Below are 13013 nucleotides of genomic sequence, written 5' to 3'. Positions count from 1 at the left end.
ATCATGATGAGGCTAATAAGAAGTTTGGGTGTTTAGTTTAAATGTGTACACAGCAATCATTGTAGAGGAAGTCCTTCTCTTTGGGAGTACATTATTATTAAGCAGCATTGCTGTTTGCCTGGTTTTGTCTGGTCCGCAATTTGCATTCACTTGATGGATTGCCAGGGTCGGAGGTGCACTACTTGGGAAACACTGAAGTGCCGTCTCAGCAAACTCTTAAGAGGAGGGGAACACTAATACAAGCATTTGCCCAAACTCCTTGAGTCTTCTTAGGCTTCCTTAGGCTGTGCTAGATCAATATGACAGTTTGCTAAGAAGCTTTGGACATGCATTCACAAACTCTCTCTATTGGCTTTCTTGGCATGTTATTCAGGAGGTAGTTGCTAGTGAAACATGTCTTCTACCAGGACAGAAGATTTATACATGCATTTTCTTCTCCTGCTAAGTGATTTATTTACTAGCAATAATGCCTTGCAGAGCTGCTTGGTCCAGTTTGCAGAACTCATTATGTCGACCCTCAACAATCTATAGATGAATGGGATCGCTCGCTCTCGCTCTTTTTTTTCCCTCCCTCTCTATCCCCCCTTTTTTTTTTTAATGTGGTCACATGGCTCCAGTCCTCCTGTTCGGTGGAGTGAGATGATCCCAAGCTGATGAACAATTCTTTCCATATCATACACAGAGGTAAGTTCTCTTGTGCCACTTGTCTCAGCGCGACGAAGGGGTTTGCTTGCTTGATTGCTTTAATTGTAATCATTTGCTTCCTGGCTGCTTTCAGTTGCTTGCAAATGGATGGGCTTATATGGGAGATAATCTATACAGTATATTTCTCACAAGCAACAAGTCCTGCAAAATAGAGAAAAAAATAAATAATAAAAAAAAAAAAAAACACGCAATACTAGGAAAGTTGTCAATGGCAAAAACTTTACACTGGCTTTTGCTCACGGAGTGCTCAAATCTCCTCTGATCCCAGGCTGCCAGGCTCAGGCTGGTGCCTCTCAGCCCTGCTGCCTGCCTGCTGCTTGCACTGCCGCCTCTCCCGAGCACTCGGGAGATTCAGCCCTTTCTCTCCCGCTGGCGGAGGATGGGAAATTGGCTGCTGTAACTGTTCTTGCTGCCTCTCCATGAGCTGGGGAGGCTGCTTTAAGGTGAGAGGTGACCTGCTTATTCATGTTTTCTGCCTTAAGCACAAGTGTGTCACTTGTGGGGAGGGCTGGGGGTAGCTTTTGTGCTGCGTCTCGCCAGTTACTGGGGGACTGGGGAGCCCTGTCCGGGTCTTCCCAATTCTCATGAGCCTTTGTTTAGGGAACTCCCCAGCATGTGTGGCTTTGTACCCTTCTCCAAATGCCTGCACAGGTACGACTCCTCAGACATGCGAAGTAAAAATGTTCCAGGGCACCTTAAACCGCTTTGTGTTTTATTGGCCAAGTTCTAAGCACACCTTGAATAAATTCATAGTTGGTGGTTGTGGCGTATGTACCTTGGCTACCGTGGGTGGTTAAAAAATGTTTCATACCCCCGAGGAGCAGCAAAAGAGCGAGCGAGTTCTGTGCAGCAAGAGGAGTAAAAAAGTTGGATTAAATCATGTCTGTCTGCCTGTGGTTGAGCTAGCAATGAGGCATTTTCAATCAGAGGTCAGGGCTGTGGTCACATTTCTGCTTCACTTTTTGCTCGCCGTAATTTTCCCTCATACCAGATTCCCTGTGAAACTCCAGAAGGGCCGAGACACTCTCTGTGTCTGACCTTTCGGGGCAGGATTTTTCAGACAGTCCTGTTTCAATTGAACTTGCTGCCAGAGCATGCAGGAAGGAAGCGACATGTGTTAGTCATACGCCCCGGTGTGTGTTTAGCATCCAGTTTGTGTATAGTCCAGGAATAACCCGGCATAATTCTGCAAAGCTGGACTCACACTCAGATGTTTTGATGTTTGGGCTAGGAGGGGATTTCTTCATACATGAAACAGGCTTTCAGTGCTCGGCAAGGATCAATGCATCTCTCCGGGGAGCTGAGGCAATGAAAATATTTTTGCAATGGATGCTCAACCTGTGCACGGGTGTCTGGGGCTGAGTGAGTGCATTTCCAAGCTGGGGTTTTCCCCACCCTAGGCAGACCCACGGGTGTGTGTGGGCAGCGATGCCCAGCCCCGGGGACAGCCCCTTATGACAGCACAGAGGGCTGGAGCAAGCTGGCGCTGCTCGCCCACCTTCAGAGACAGCGCTGGGGGCAGCAGCACCCGGCTTGACATCTTGAAACAACATTAATTAAAAGTAACTTTTTAATCCTTGAGGGAAGAGAAACCAGAAGTGACAGTCTCCTGGCTACAGCCGCTTGGTTTTAATCCCAGTTTTGACTTTTTGCCTGGGATCGACAAGCCGCAGAGAACAAAAACACATTTTTAAAAGTTTCTTTCAAAGCAGATGAATGTTAATCATGAGGGTGGGTTTTTTTGTTCGTGGTTGGTTGGTGTGTTGTTTTTCCTTTTTCTTTTTTTTTTTTTTTTTTTTTTTTTTTGACTGCTGCTAGTGTGGAGGAACTGGAGCAGCAGACAGCTTCACTTTCAATGGGTATCATTCTGCTTTAAACGGGCCTCATTCTGTGCAGTTGGCCCGATACAGAGGACAGTATTTCTGCTCTCACCAGCCTCAGTTGTACATCGTGCCCAGTGTTTTAGCGAAGTCGGGCTGCTGGGCACACCAACCTGTCCTGTGCATCACGGGAGTGCAGTGCTGGGAACGTTTGTGAAGGGTCCTTGATGCGCTGCTCATGGCAGGAGGGACTGGGATGAGACAGCCACTATTTGGATCCATGCATTGAATATTCTTGAAAATGGGCTTTTTGAGACCACCCTGGAAAGAAAATTATGCCAGGGAGATGGGGGAGATGCTGTTTCTGTTCTTTTTGCAAAATCACAGTTTTCTCTCTGACCCCACGCACCTGTCAGCACATGCGATCCCTCGCAAGGACCCCGGCCTGTTCACAGTCGGGAACACTTCAGCAGCCCTTCTCTCCTCCACTACCTGTCAGAGCAGCAAGCCCAGGCTTTCCTAACCCACTGATCCAAAAATGCGTGTGTGCCACACCGCAATTAACATTCCTTCTGAGCGCCTTGTGTTAAGCATCTCTATATGTGTCTTGAAGGAAGCCTCTGAGAGATTGTCTTTTATGGAGGAGTTATAAGAGATTTCTTATGGCTGAGTTCACCTATAGAAAATACAGAATTGTAAGTCTATGTAGTTCAAGAAAGAAACTGAATTAGCCAGACCCAGACAAGAATAAGTTAACAGTACTCACTAAGGAGCCTTGAGTGGAATTATAAAAGAAAAAAACAGCCTGCTGATAAAAACAAAGGCGTAAAAACTCGATGAAGCCCTTCCTTCCCCCATCCCCATCTAATCAGCCCAGGACAGAGCGGGGGTGGTGGGGATGCGGGATCTGCTTGGTGCTGTTGGTGTATCTCCTCCTTCCCTTCTTTATTTGACCCCCTTTTAGAGGAATGTTTAGCAAAGCTGTTTATTTTGCATAAACCCAAGTAATAACGCGGCCCCGGGTGACGGGCCCTGAATGAAGATGACAGCAGTTTGATTTAACGATTAGCCACCTGACCCGATAGCACCTCTGGAATCTTAACTGCGGAATAAATTCCCATTCTTCCCGCATGGGCTGCATGTTAATCACGGGAAGAAAAGCAAAGGGTGGCTGCAATAGGGCCATTGTTCCTGGGGGCGAAGGCTTGAAAAGAAACTGCCCGTCCCTGCCTGCTTTGTGCTGGCTTCACGCTGAGTCCTGGACACTCAAGTTTCTTTTACTGCTTCTGTATCCCCCCGATGAAATACGGCTTTCCAATGGGGCTCATTCGGCTGGGTTCATTCATCGAGGGGCTTGCCTTCGCCCTGCATTATCACCACGTAGCTTCTAATATTTGTTTCAACTGGAAGTCGGCGCTTGCAGCGCGGGACTCTATTTGCAGAGTGAGCGGAGCAAGTCACCGAGGGAGCCCAGCTTCTTCCAAATGCTCCCTAAAGCGGCTTAGCAGAGTGGTAGGGCTTTGTTTTGAGGGAAACCAATTTGGGGAAAATCTTGCTGTGCTTTTTGTTTCCACCCTACCCTCCCCCCCGCCCTCCCAACTCTTTCAAAGTGCCTGCATTAGCAGCGCAACCCTCGCCTTCGCGGGCTAATATTCACTTACAGTTCAGCTTCCAGCTTGGTAGCACAGGGAGCAATGTGGCAAAGGGGAATTAAAAAATGATTGCAAAGTCAATGGTTTAAAGAGTAATTACAGAGTCATTAAAGGTTATTACGGGGAAATGTTCAGCCGAGCAGCGATTAGCATTCCTGATGCCTCAAGTTCACGGTGGTTGGAGGGCAGGAATGGGATGGGTGCAGAGGTCTCTGTTCCCTGGGATGGCAGCAGCCCTGTGGGGCTGGCAGCTGGCCAGGCAGTGGACAGGACACCACGGGGCACCTGCAGATAATTTCAGGTGTTAAAACTCTCCACAGGCAAATTCTGCCAGCTGTGAAGCCAGCATGTCAGCATCGCCCTTTTCACAGTCTTTTGCACAACTGTGCCAGAGCTGTTGTTATCTGGGGTGCTGTCCTGTGGCATAGCTCACACTTGGCCCCTATGGGGAGGTGTGAAATCCCAGTGTCCCCCCGTGCTGTGGTTACTGAAGTCTGGGGAACAGCAGGAGCACGCAGTGCTATCTGGTGTTAGCGTTTGTCCATGTGCGGTGAGAGAAACAAATCTGCTCTGCTGTGTCGGTGCAAGAAGAGTAAGACACTGGCCCAATGTTCTAGGGTTGAAGGCCTGGTAAATATTTAAACAGATAAAACATGAAGGTGAAGTAAAACTGAGTATTAATGTCAGTATTAGCAAGTTACGAATATTTAGGTACAAAGCAGGTACCGCACTCATTGCTAAGGCAGTTGGCTGCTGCTTGCATGCTGCTGTTTGGATTTTCTTTTCAGCATTGAAAAGGGCATTAATACGCTGCCAGGAAATATTATTTCCAAGGTAAATTGAAAAAAATATTTCAGCTGGCGGGGGCCAAGCGTGGCGTCGGGGTGGGAGCGCTCTGCTTGAGACGCAGCCACGGGTGGGCACAGCCCAGGGCCGGCGACGATCGCGCAGAGCCAGCCGTCCTTCCTCGGTCACACACAGCGGGCCTGGTAGACAGAGGCTTGTTTAAATAAATATCAGCGATGATAAAAAGCGACTTTTTTTTCCTCCGAGGGTGAAAAGCACTTAGTTTGCTTACAAGCTGACACCTCAACGGGAGAACACTGCTGCCTTTTCATGGGGCAGCTCCCGAGCGTCTCTACCAGACAGACAGACAGACAGACACTCATGGCCCGCCAGGCAGGCAGCCTTTCAGGCAATCACAGCCCGTCCGAGGAGGGAGGCTGTGCTAGTAGTGTGTCCGGGCAGCTGGTACTCATTTACGTTTTACAGGAAAGCCTCTCACTGCAAATAGCTTTTGCAGAGCTCTAAAATGTCGGCACGGTGCAGGAAGAGAGGGAGGGAGGCCGCGATTTTGGCTGCGTGGGTTTGCTCCCACTTCGACACCGGCCTCCGCTTCCCCGCCAAGCCTGAGGCAGGGGCTGCACCCACATGGCCGAGGCTCATCCAGACACAGCCAGCTCAGTTGATTTAATTATTTGTTCCTGTAGGCTGCTTCCAGCCTCTCTTCCTAAATCTTGTGACACCCAAGATGGGGACCAGTGGAAGCGAGACCTTATATCTCAGGCGTTGAAGCCAGGCAAAGGCAGAGAGATAAATGGGTGCAGAGCTGGGGTGTGGTGCATGGTAACGGCTTTTGGTTGGAGTGAGGGGTGCTTCTAAGGCTGTCGGCTTTGCCCAGGTACCTAGGAATGAAGCGGAGCCTCTTGCTGCTTCACCTGCACGTCATTTTAGTGCAAGCCCCGTCCTGCAGCAAGGAGTACCACAACTTCGCTTTCACTGCTCAAGGAACATCTTTCATTGCCTTAACCTGAGACCCACCAGAGTTATTTGGTGGCTTGCAGGTCTTTTATGGGAGGAGACTGAGCTATCAACCCGTATTGTCTTCATCCCAAACACAATGAGTGAATTTCCTTCGGTTGTTTTTCTTTTTTTTTTTTCAAACTGATGAGCTCAGGTCTGCTCACTCTGCATTGAACCTCATCACTGGAGCTGAGCTCTGTCTGCGGGACATGAGGCTCCTCGCTTTTAAGTGCCTGAACTAGGAAATGGCTCTCTCCAGGCCTCCTCAATAGTCGAGGAGAGAAATGGCCTCTCTGCGGCAGGCGAGCCAGGCCACCCAGTCTGATCCCCTCCCCTTCCCTTGTTCCCCTGCATTGCCTTTATGGGGAGAGAGAAACTGTGCAGAGACCTGCAAGGTGGAGGAGGTGTGATCCGCTCCTGTGAGATAAATGGCTTCTCTTTGTGGCTTTCAAAAGGGCTTAGTGACTGGGGGTAGCTTGGTTTCTGGTGAGTTCCTACCACCTAGGATAGGGTGTTGTTGGTTTTTGGAGGGGTTGGTTTGTTGGGGTTTCTTTTGGTGTTTGCTTCAGTGTTCTTTCCCAAAGAATGGGTGCAGGACACATCATAGAAACCGGACCCTTCAGGTTCTGTACCACCGTGTGCTATCGCCCCTGAGAATTCAAGCTCTGCTGTCTTTTCTATCAGCTGCAAATGATGTGGAGTCCCATATTCACAGCGAGCCAAAGATATCACTTCTTGGTGGCCGTCCTTTTTGCATCGCTTGCCCTTTCTGTTTGTGTTTTGCTTGCAGGGGACTCGCAGTCCCTCCCCCGGCCGTATCCCCCAAGGAGCCGTATGTTTTAACCTTAGAAATGAGATGTAAACACGGAGGCGTGCTCCCTGGGTAGTCAGCAGCCCCGATGACGCTCGGCACGCTGCCCCAGGCCGTACAGAGGAGCTTTGTGAGGCCCCACATCCCGCTGGCTACCCGCGTTTCCCCTGAAAACGCCTTGCGTGCGTGATGGCTCTTGGGAAGATGGAGGGCTCGGAGGGGAGGGCAGGGGCCAGGGAAATTTGGGCAAGCACTCAGCACGTTTCTACTGCCTCAGCCCCCACCTCTGCCCTCTCCTTCCCGTCTACCTGGCGGCGGCGGGGCTGGGAGCGCGGGCGGGCACCGGTGGGAATCGGCAGCCCCTCTTTGAGCGGGACCCAAGCAGGCGCTGAGCACGGGTCTCCATGGGTGAGTGATCAGCGCGCCCGACAATCGCCCCGCGCTCTCCCAGCATCTAATTACCAGCACAAAGCCTTCCGTAATAATGGATATTGCAGAATAGCTTATTCTCCTCGAGGATTTGATCCCAAACCCAATGAAGTCGGTGGAAAGACTCCCATTGATTTCAATAGACTTTATGTCAGGCTGCTAGTGTGCTGTTGGTGGCTTTGCCTTTAACCGCAATATGCTTTTTCAAAACTTTTCCATTGAAATAAGATCTCAAAATCATACATGACTTACTTGGAACAAGGTAGTGGCATCCTTTTCAAAATACTCCTTCCTGTATCGTTCATTGTCAAGTTGATTGCTAGGAAAATAACATCATCGCTGAATATCGCCTAGTTTAGCTTTAGTAATGACAATTGGTAATTGCTTACATTTTTTATTTTCCAGTATGTAAAGCCGTGCAGGGGTTTGTCCTACCATCATACCGTTTCAGCAGCCTGGCAAAATATTTTATTTGCTTCCTCTGTTGAAAGCACACACCAGGGCTGACATATACACTAAAACACTGTTCTTCTCTGCCTCCACTCCTTGTGGCTGCAGTCTCATTAGCATTGCTGCATGTAAAAGACTCCTAAGTCTTCTTTTTTTTTTTTTTTTAATCTTTAAGTTTTCTCATCTGATATTTACATGAGGCTCAGGAAGGCATAAACTGGAGGATCCGTGAAAAAAAAAAAAAAAAAAAAAAAAAAAAGAAAAAAAAAAAGTAATGTTTTAAAACTTTTACAGTCTCACAGGATTCCCTGTCACTTCAAAGTACTCAGGGACAAAATGCTTTTGTTCAGCCAACACAACCATGTCCCTTTAAATTTATAATTTTCTTCAGAAAACAAAAATTGTAAAATTTGATGAAGTTCCTATGCTGCTTCTCATTTTGACACCGTTAAAAGGAGAGCATGAGATGACCTTACCTTGGCAAGGATGGTGGCTGAAGGTCCAAAAAGCAAGGACTGAGCCCCAGATGTGCTGGGGAGGCATAGCCTGGACATGCAGGGAAGGGTGCTGTGAGAGTTGGTGTATGGCCAGGGGGAGGATGCCTTTGGGTGCCCAAGGGTGGAGGGATGTGCACAAGAGCAGTGATGATGTCTGAGAGGTGGAGAAGGGGCTTGGTGGGGGCACTGGTGAGTGTTGGCACCCTCCAAGCTGGGAATCCCCTAAGGAAGGAGCTGGGGAGGGACCTGGAGGTGAAAAAGGAGACCACCCACGGTCGTTGTGATGAAGGGGATGCACACGAGTATACGAGGACAGGCAGGGCAGGCAGTGTTTTCTGCCTGCTTGAGGGATGAGCGGCACCGAGCACTGTGCTCAGTCCGACATGCTGAGTCCAAGAAAAGCAGTGTGCTTTGCCACCAAGGAAGCAACAGTGAGATTTGTCTCCCGCAGCAATTTGGAGCAGGATCCCTGCAAGGGGAAGCTGGTTCGTCACGGTTCAGAAGATTATTCAAAATGCATGAAATTTGCGTGGAATTTCCTTAATCTGCCTTTGCAGGAAAATTCCTTTCCCACTTCCTGAGGGCAGGCCCATATTGTTGAAGGGAGCATTCTTTAACTGAGGGATATCATTTATTATAAAGGATCACAGGTCAAAGTATCTTAACCCAGATCAAGGGCAAGGTCCGTGGGGAACCCCTGGAGCCTTTCGTGATAGCTCACAATAAAGGAGCAATTACAGAGCGAGGGAGCTCATGCCGCGGCCGCAGGCGGCAAGCGCGTCTATGCGGACTGTGCCTCTTGGGAAGGGAGAAATTGCTGTGGGTTCAACTTCTTCAAATGGGTGACCAGCGCTAGCTGGCTAATTACGCCTTTCCAAAGTGAATTCCAAGTTGCTTAACGCTCCCCGTGTTTTTCTTAGTAGTTTAACCTCGATATCTTTCCTGGGATTAGAGAGTGATGAAAGGTTGAATTATTTGTCTCCGAACTCCCACCGCGAGTCGTCTGACTGCATCTGTTCGGGTTCCTGGTTTCTCAATATTGGTGTTGCATGTGATGCTCCGAGGGTGTTAGGCTCTAAGATTGTATCGCTGTCAACTACTGTTACTCACGTGGGATGCAGTTTACTGGGTTGTAAGAGCCAGCAGTTTCAGGCAAGAAGAATAGGCAAGTAGGGAATCCCATGTAATTACGAAACAAAAATTAAAATTTAAGAGTTTTATGTATGCATGCCTGTGTTTCTGTCAAAGCTTTGTTTTAAGCACTTTGCAGGCATTATTACAGTTGCTGAATGATTTTTTGTAAAACTAAGGGCAACTTTTTTTCTCTGTTTTGCTACTGGGGAAACTGAGGCAGGGCTTGGAAAGGAAATGTGTCCAAGTTTATTAAACAGAAAGGCACGTCTCTGGCTCTGGACCTGAGGTGTAGCGTGGGCAGCTCTGCAGGGGAGGGGAACGATGGGGGGGATGCCTGCAGCTGCTCCAAGTGCCAGGCTGTGCTAGGAGGTACCAGGGCCTCGTTACAGCTTATTGTTGCCACAGACAGTGACTGGAAAAGGCTTTTTGCAAGGCTGAGCTGTAAGCAGTAAAACTTGCATTCTGATACTGGCGCAGTGCACTTAGCTAATAAAAATAGCCTTGGTGTCAAAAGGTTTCAGTAAATGCGGTTAAAGATATTAGCAGGCGCTGTGCTCGCCTTTCATTTCCCTGTAGACCCAGCATGAGGTGAGGTGATAAAAACGGGCGTTTTGTCTCCACTGGGAGCTGAAGTCACAGAACTTTACTTAGGATGCCAGGGGAGCCATCCTGACCTTTTCCAAAGCAGATTGCCCTGTGCTCTTCTCCCCACCCCGCAGCCCAGGGATGCTCCCAGCATGTTGCGGTGCAGGCAGCGGAGCATCCCGTTATTTCTGACCAGGGCTGGAGCAGGGCTGGCACTCCTGGTGTGATGGATGGAGACCTGGTCCTGCAGAACAGGGCTGGGACGTGTGCATCACTCTGCTGAGAAGTTCAGGCTGCGAAAGGAGAGGGGTAACTGCATGGTGTGTAGGCGAGGGTGTACAACATTGCTTTCCTGAACTGAAAGCTGTTGTTTAAAAGCCTAAATCTGCCATCCAGCCCCATCTGGAGCTCCATTAATCTGGTGGAACTGTTTGCAAAGTACCGTATTACCGGGCTTAAGTAAGTGTAGCAAAACTGGGTTTACAGCTAATAAATTAAGGGTTTCCTGAGACCAGGCACTGATTAGAAAAAAGAATTTCATGTAGCTGAGGGTGAATGCTGATTTGACAACAAAACAATATTCGGCAACGGAGCAGTTAGTGTCCCTTATTTGCACAAGTATTAACAGATTTCTTTTGTATGAGCACATAGCCATTTGAGTCAGAGGGAACCGTGTTGACCAATCTGCCTGTATTTCCCAGCCGTATGTCAACCCCGCAGTGCCTGCCAGGAGAGGTGGTGGCAGAGAGCCTGTTTGGGGTGCCCGTGAATTGTGTTATGCTGCAGAGGTCCCTCCTCGGCACACGGCGGCTGGAAGCTGTGGTCCCAACAGATTAGTAATGATGATAATTAGCACTTACATGTACTGGCAAAGCTATGTTTGGCAACTCTTTTTGGCTATGGATGTGGCTTGTGTTGATCATAGATGAGAGAAAGTCAAAAGAAGATAAGACAAGAATGCACCCTGAGAAATGGAGAAAACCCAGTAATCCAGAAATTTGTGCCCACAGATTTGCTTGCTGGCCAGCTGAAAGTCTCACAGGAAAGTGTGCAAATAATTAAACATAGCAATAACTATTTGCAGTCATTGTAGTTCACTGAATAATTTAGAAGGGTCTCCGTAACAGCTTGTCTTACCCTTCCTTCACATCTTGGCTTCCCCAGCTTGATTTCTTCCTCCTCTTCTTCCCCCCAATCTTTTCCAAAGTGAATACAGCAGGATTTGTGCTGCTGGCTGATTTCTGGAGAAATGTGATGGTGCTAGGAATCCACCAGCCTGGTTGGATGTGCCTTCACCTTCATCAGCTGTGGCTTGGACAACCAGCACGATGGTGGTGTGAGTTTGTCCAGGCCTTCTCTTCCCTTCCTCTCCCTCAAAAGCCCCAGTGAGGTTTCATGTTGGTGTGTATCTGGCACACTCGGGCCCCGAGAAACAAAGTGACTCTTCATGAAATGGGGTTTCTTTGTCTTCCTTATCTGTGGTGCAGATCCCATCTCCTTTTACACACACGCAGGTGTATTTGCCTACATATGAAGACCTCTGAAATTGGGGTTGGCAGTGGGAAAAGACTTGCTCACGTGCTCAGAGATATGCACTACAGCAGTTCAACTGCTCACCTGTGTACACCAGTGGGTGCTTCCCGGTTGTGGGTGCCCATGTCCCAGGGACACAGCCAGTCTGTCCCAAACACCGTCCCTCTCGGGATGGGCAAAGTACGCTGAAGGTTGCTCCCAGTGCGATGCTGCAGGTGCTGTGACACGTGGTGATGTGAATGCAGAGATTAAGGATTGCTGCTTTCTCACCTGCTAATGCAGCCACAGTCACAAGCAGTAAAATATCACCTCTGATTTTCTGGAGGTCTTACATCCTATAAAATGACTTCAAACAGGAATACTATGGGCTCAGAGGATGAGCGCTCACATAGGGTGTATTTGAGCCATCAAACCCAACAGCTGGAGGCAAACGCAAGTCGATCACAACTTCTTTGTAAACAGGATTCATCAGCTACTCTTTTGTCTCCCCGATCACATCCAGGTGACGGCCCGGGAAGCCTGTTAGCAGATGCCAACACGCCTGCCGCACCGGGCGGGTTGCACAGGAGAGGGGAGTGCGGGAACCTCAGCAGGGCAGCAGCAATGACTCACTTGAAGGCAGAGGACCTGTAAGGGATTTTCTCATGGGAAAATCCGAGATCTGACATCACCAGGGTTGAAAACCTGCATTCCTTTTTGAAAATACCATGCCTGATAAAAGCGGGGCACACAGAGAGGGTGCACATACCCGCAGCACTCTGCATGGGTGTATTACAGTCTGAGTTTTGCCCTGGGACATGGGGAAGGAAAATTACAGAAATAACTGGAGCCAAACAAGTACCAGAGTCAGGAGGGAAAATGCAAGAATTACAGCAGATACTTCAAAGGAAAGTGCCTGTGCTAACAGCCTGATAGCAGTCCCTGTTTCAACGTTAGAAGTGCGCTGTCAGTGAAACGGTGCTCGCAGGTGTTTTGATCTGCCAGTGCTGCATTTCTGAGGAACTTGATATGCCCACTTGTGCCGTTGTCCTAGTTCAGGGGCCCAACAAAGTGGAGATGCCTCTCCACCCGTCCCAACTCCGGATTCTTCCAACGAGAAGGCTGCATGAGCAGTTGTGCAGTTCTCATCCTGAAATGGTGCAATGAGCCCCAAAGGAGCAGATGAAGGCAAATCCAAGGGTCTTCCTCAAGCTTCTCCTGCCAGGCTGGCTGGCTGGTTTGCTTGTGCTCTGCAGGTATTGCTACATTGCATGATTTTGTGGTGATTTTATGCTAGAACAAGACTGAAAATGAGAGTAAAGTCCAACATGGTGCCATATTCATTGTGCAGTGGCTTTCCAACTCAAAACCGGTGCTAACGTTGCTTTTTGCAGACAGTGAATGAACTAAATAAAACCTGAAAAGACATCTGCAGCTGTTTGCCAGAGGAGGCTTCCCATCTTGCAGATCTCCCAAGCTAACATGAAGCTATCAGCAGACATCAGTCAGGCTCTGATCAGAGGTGGGGAAGCTGCTCCTTTTTCTACTCACTGAGGACAAACATTAAAAAAAGGCAAGTGCTGCCGAATCTGCAAACTTGGGAGTTAAACATGGT

General features: G+C 48.8%; 1 protein-coding gene across 5 annotated transcripts in view; it reads left to right on the top strand.

Annotated features, from left to right (window-relative positions):
- GLI2 (GLI family zinc finger 2) overlaps positions 1-13013 on the top strand; it is a 297910-nt gene that overhangs the window by 203232 nt on the left and 81665 nt on the right. The window contains exon 1 of one of the 5 annotated variants that reach the window (XM_084523601.1): positions 666-684. The exons of the other annotated variants lie outside the window; for them this stretch is intronic. The gene's annotated coding sequence lies outside the window, so the exon portion shown is untranslated. Of the gene's footprint in view, positions 1-665; positions 685-13013 lie in introns of those variants that run through there. 5 annotated transcript variants of the gene reach the window in all.

This window comes from Aythya ferina (assembly GCF_964211825.1).
Source record: "Aythya ferina genome assembly, chromosome: 6".
Lineage (NCBI taxonomy): Eukaryota > Metazoa > Chordata > Aves > Anseriformes > Anatidae > Aythya > Aythya ferina.
This window is presented reverse-complemented; position numbering and strand designations above follow the sequence as displayed.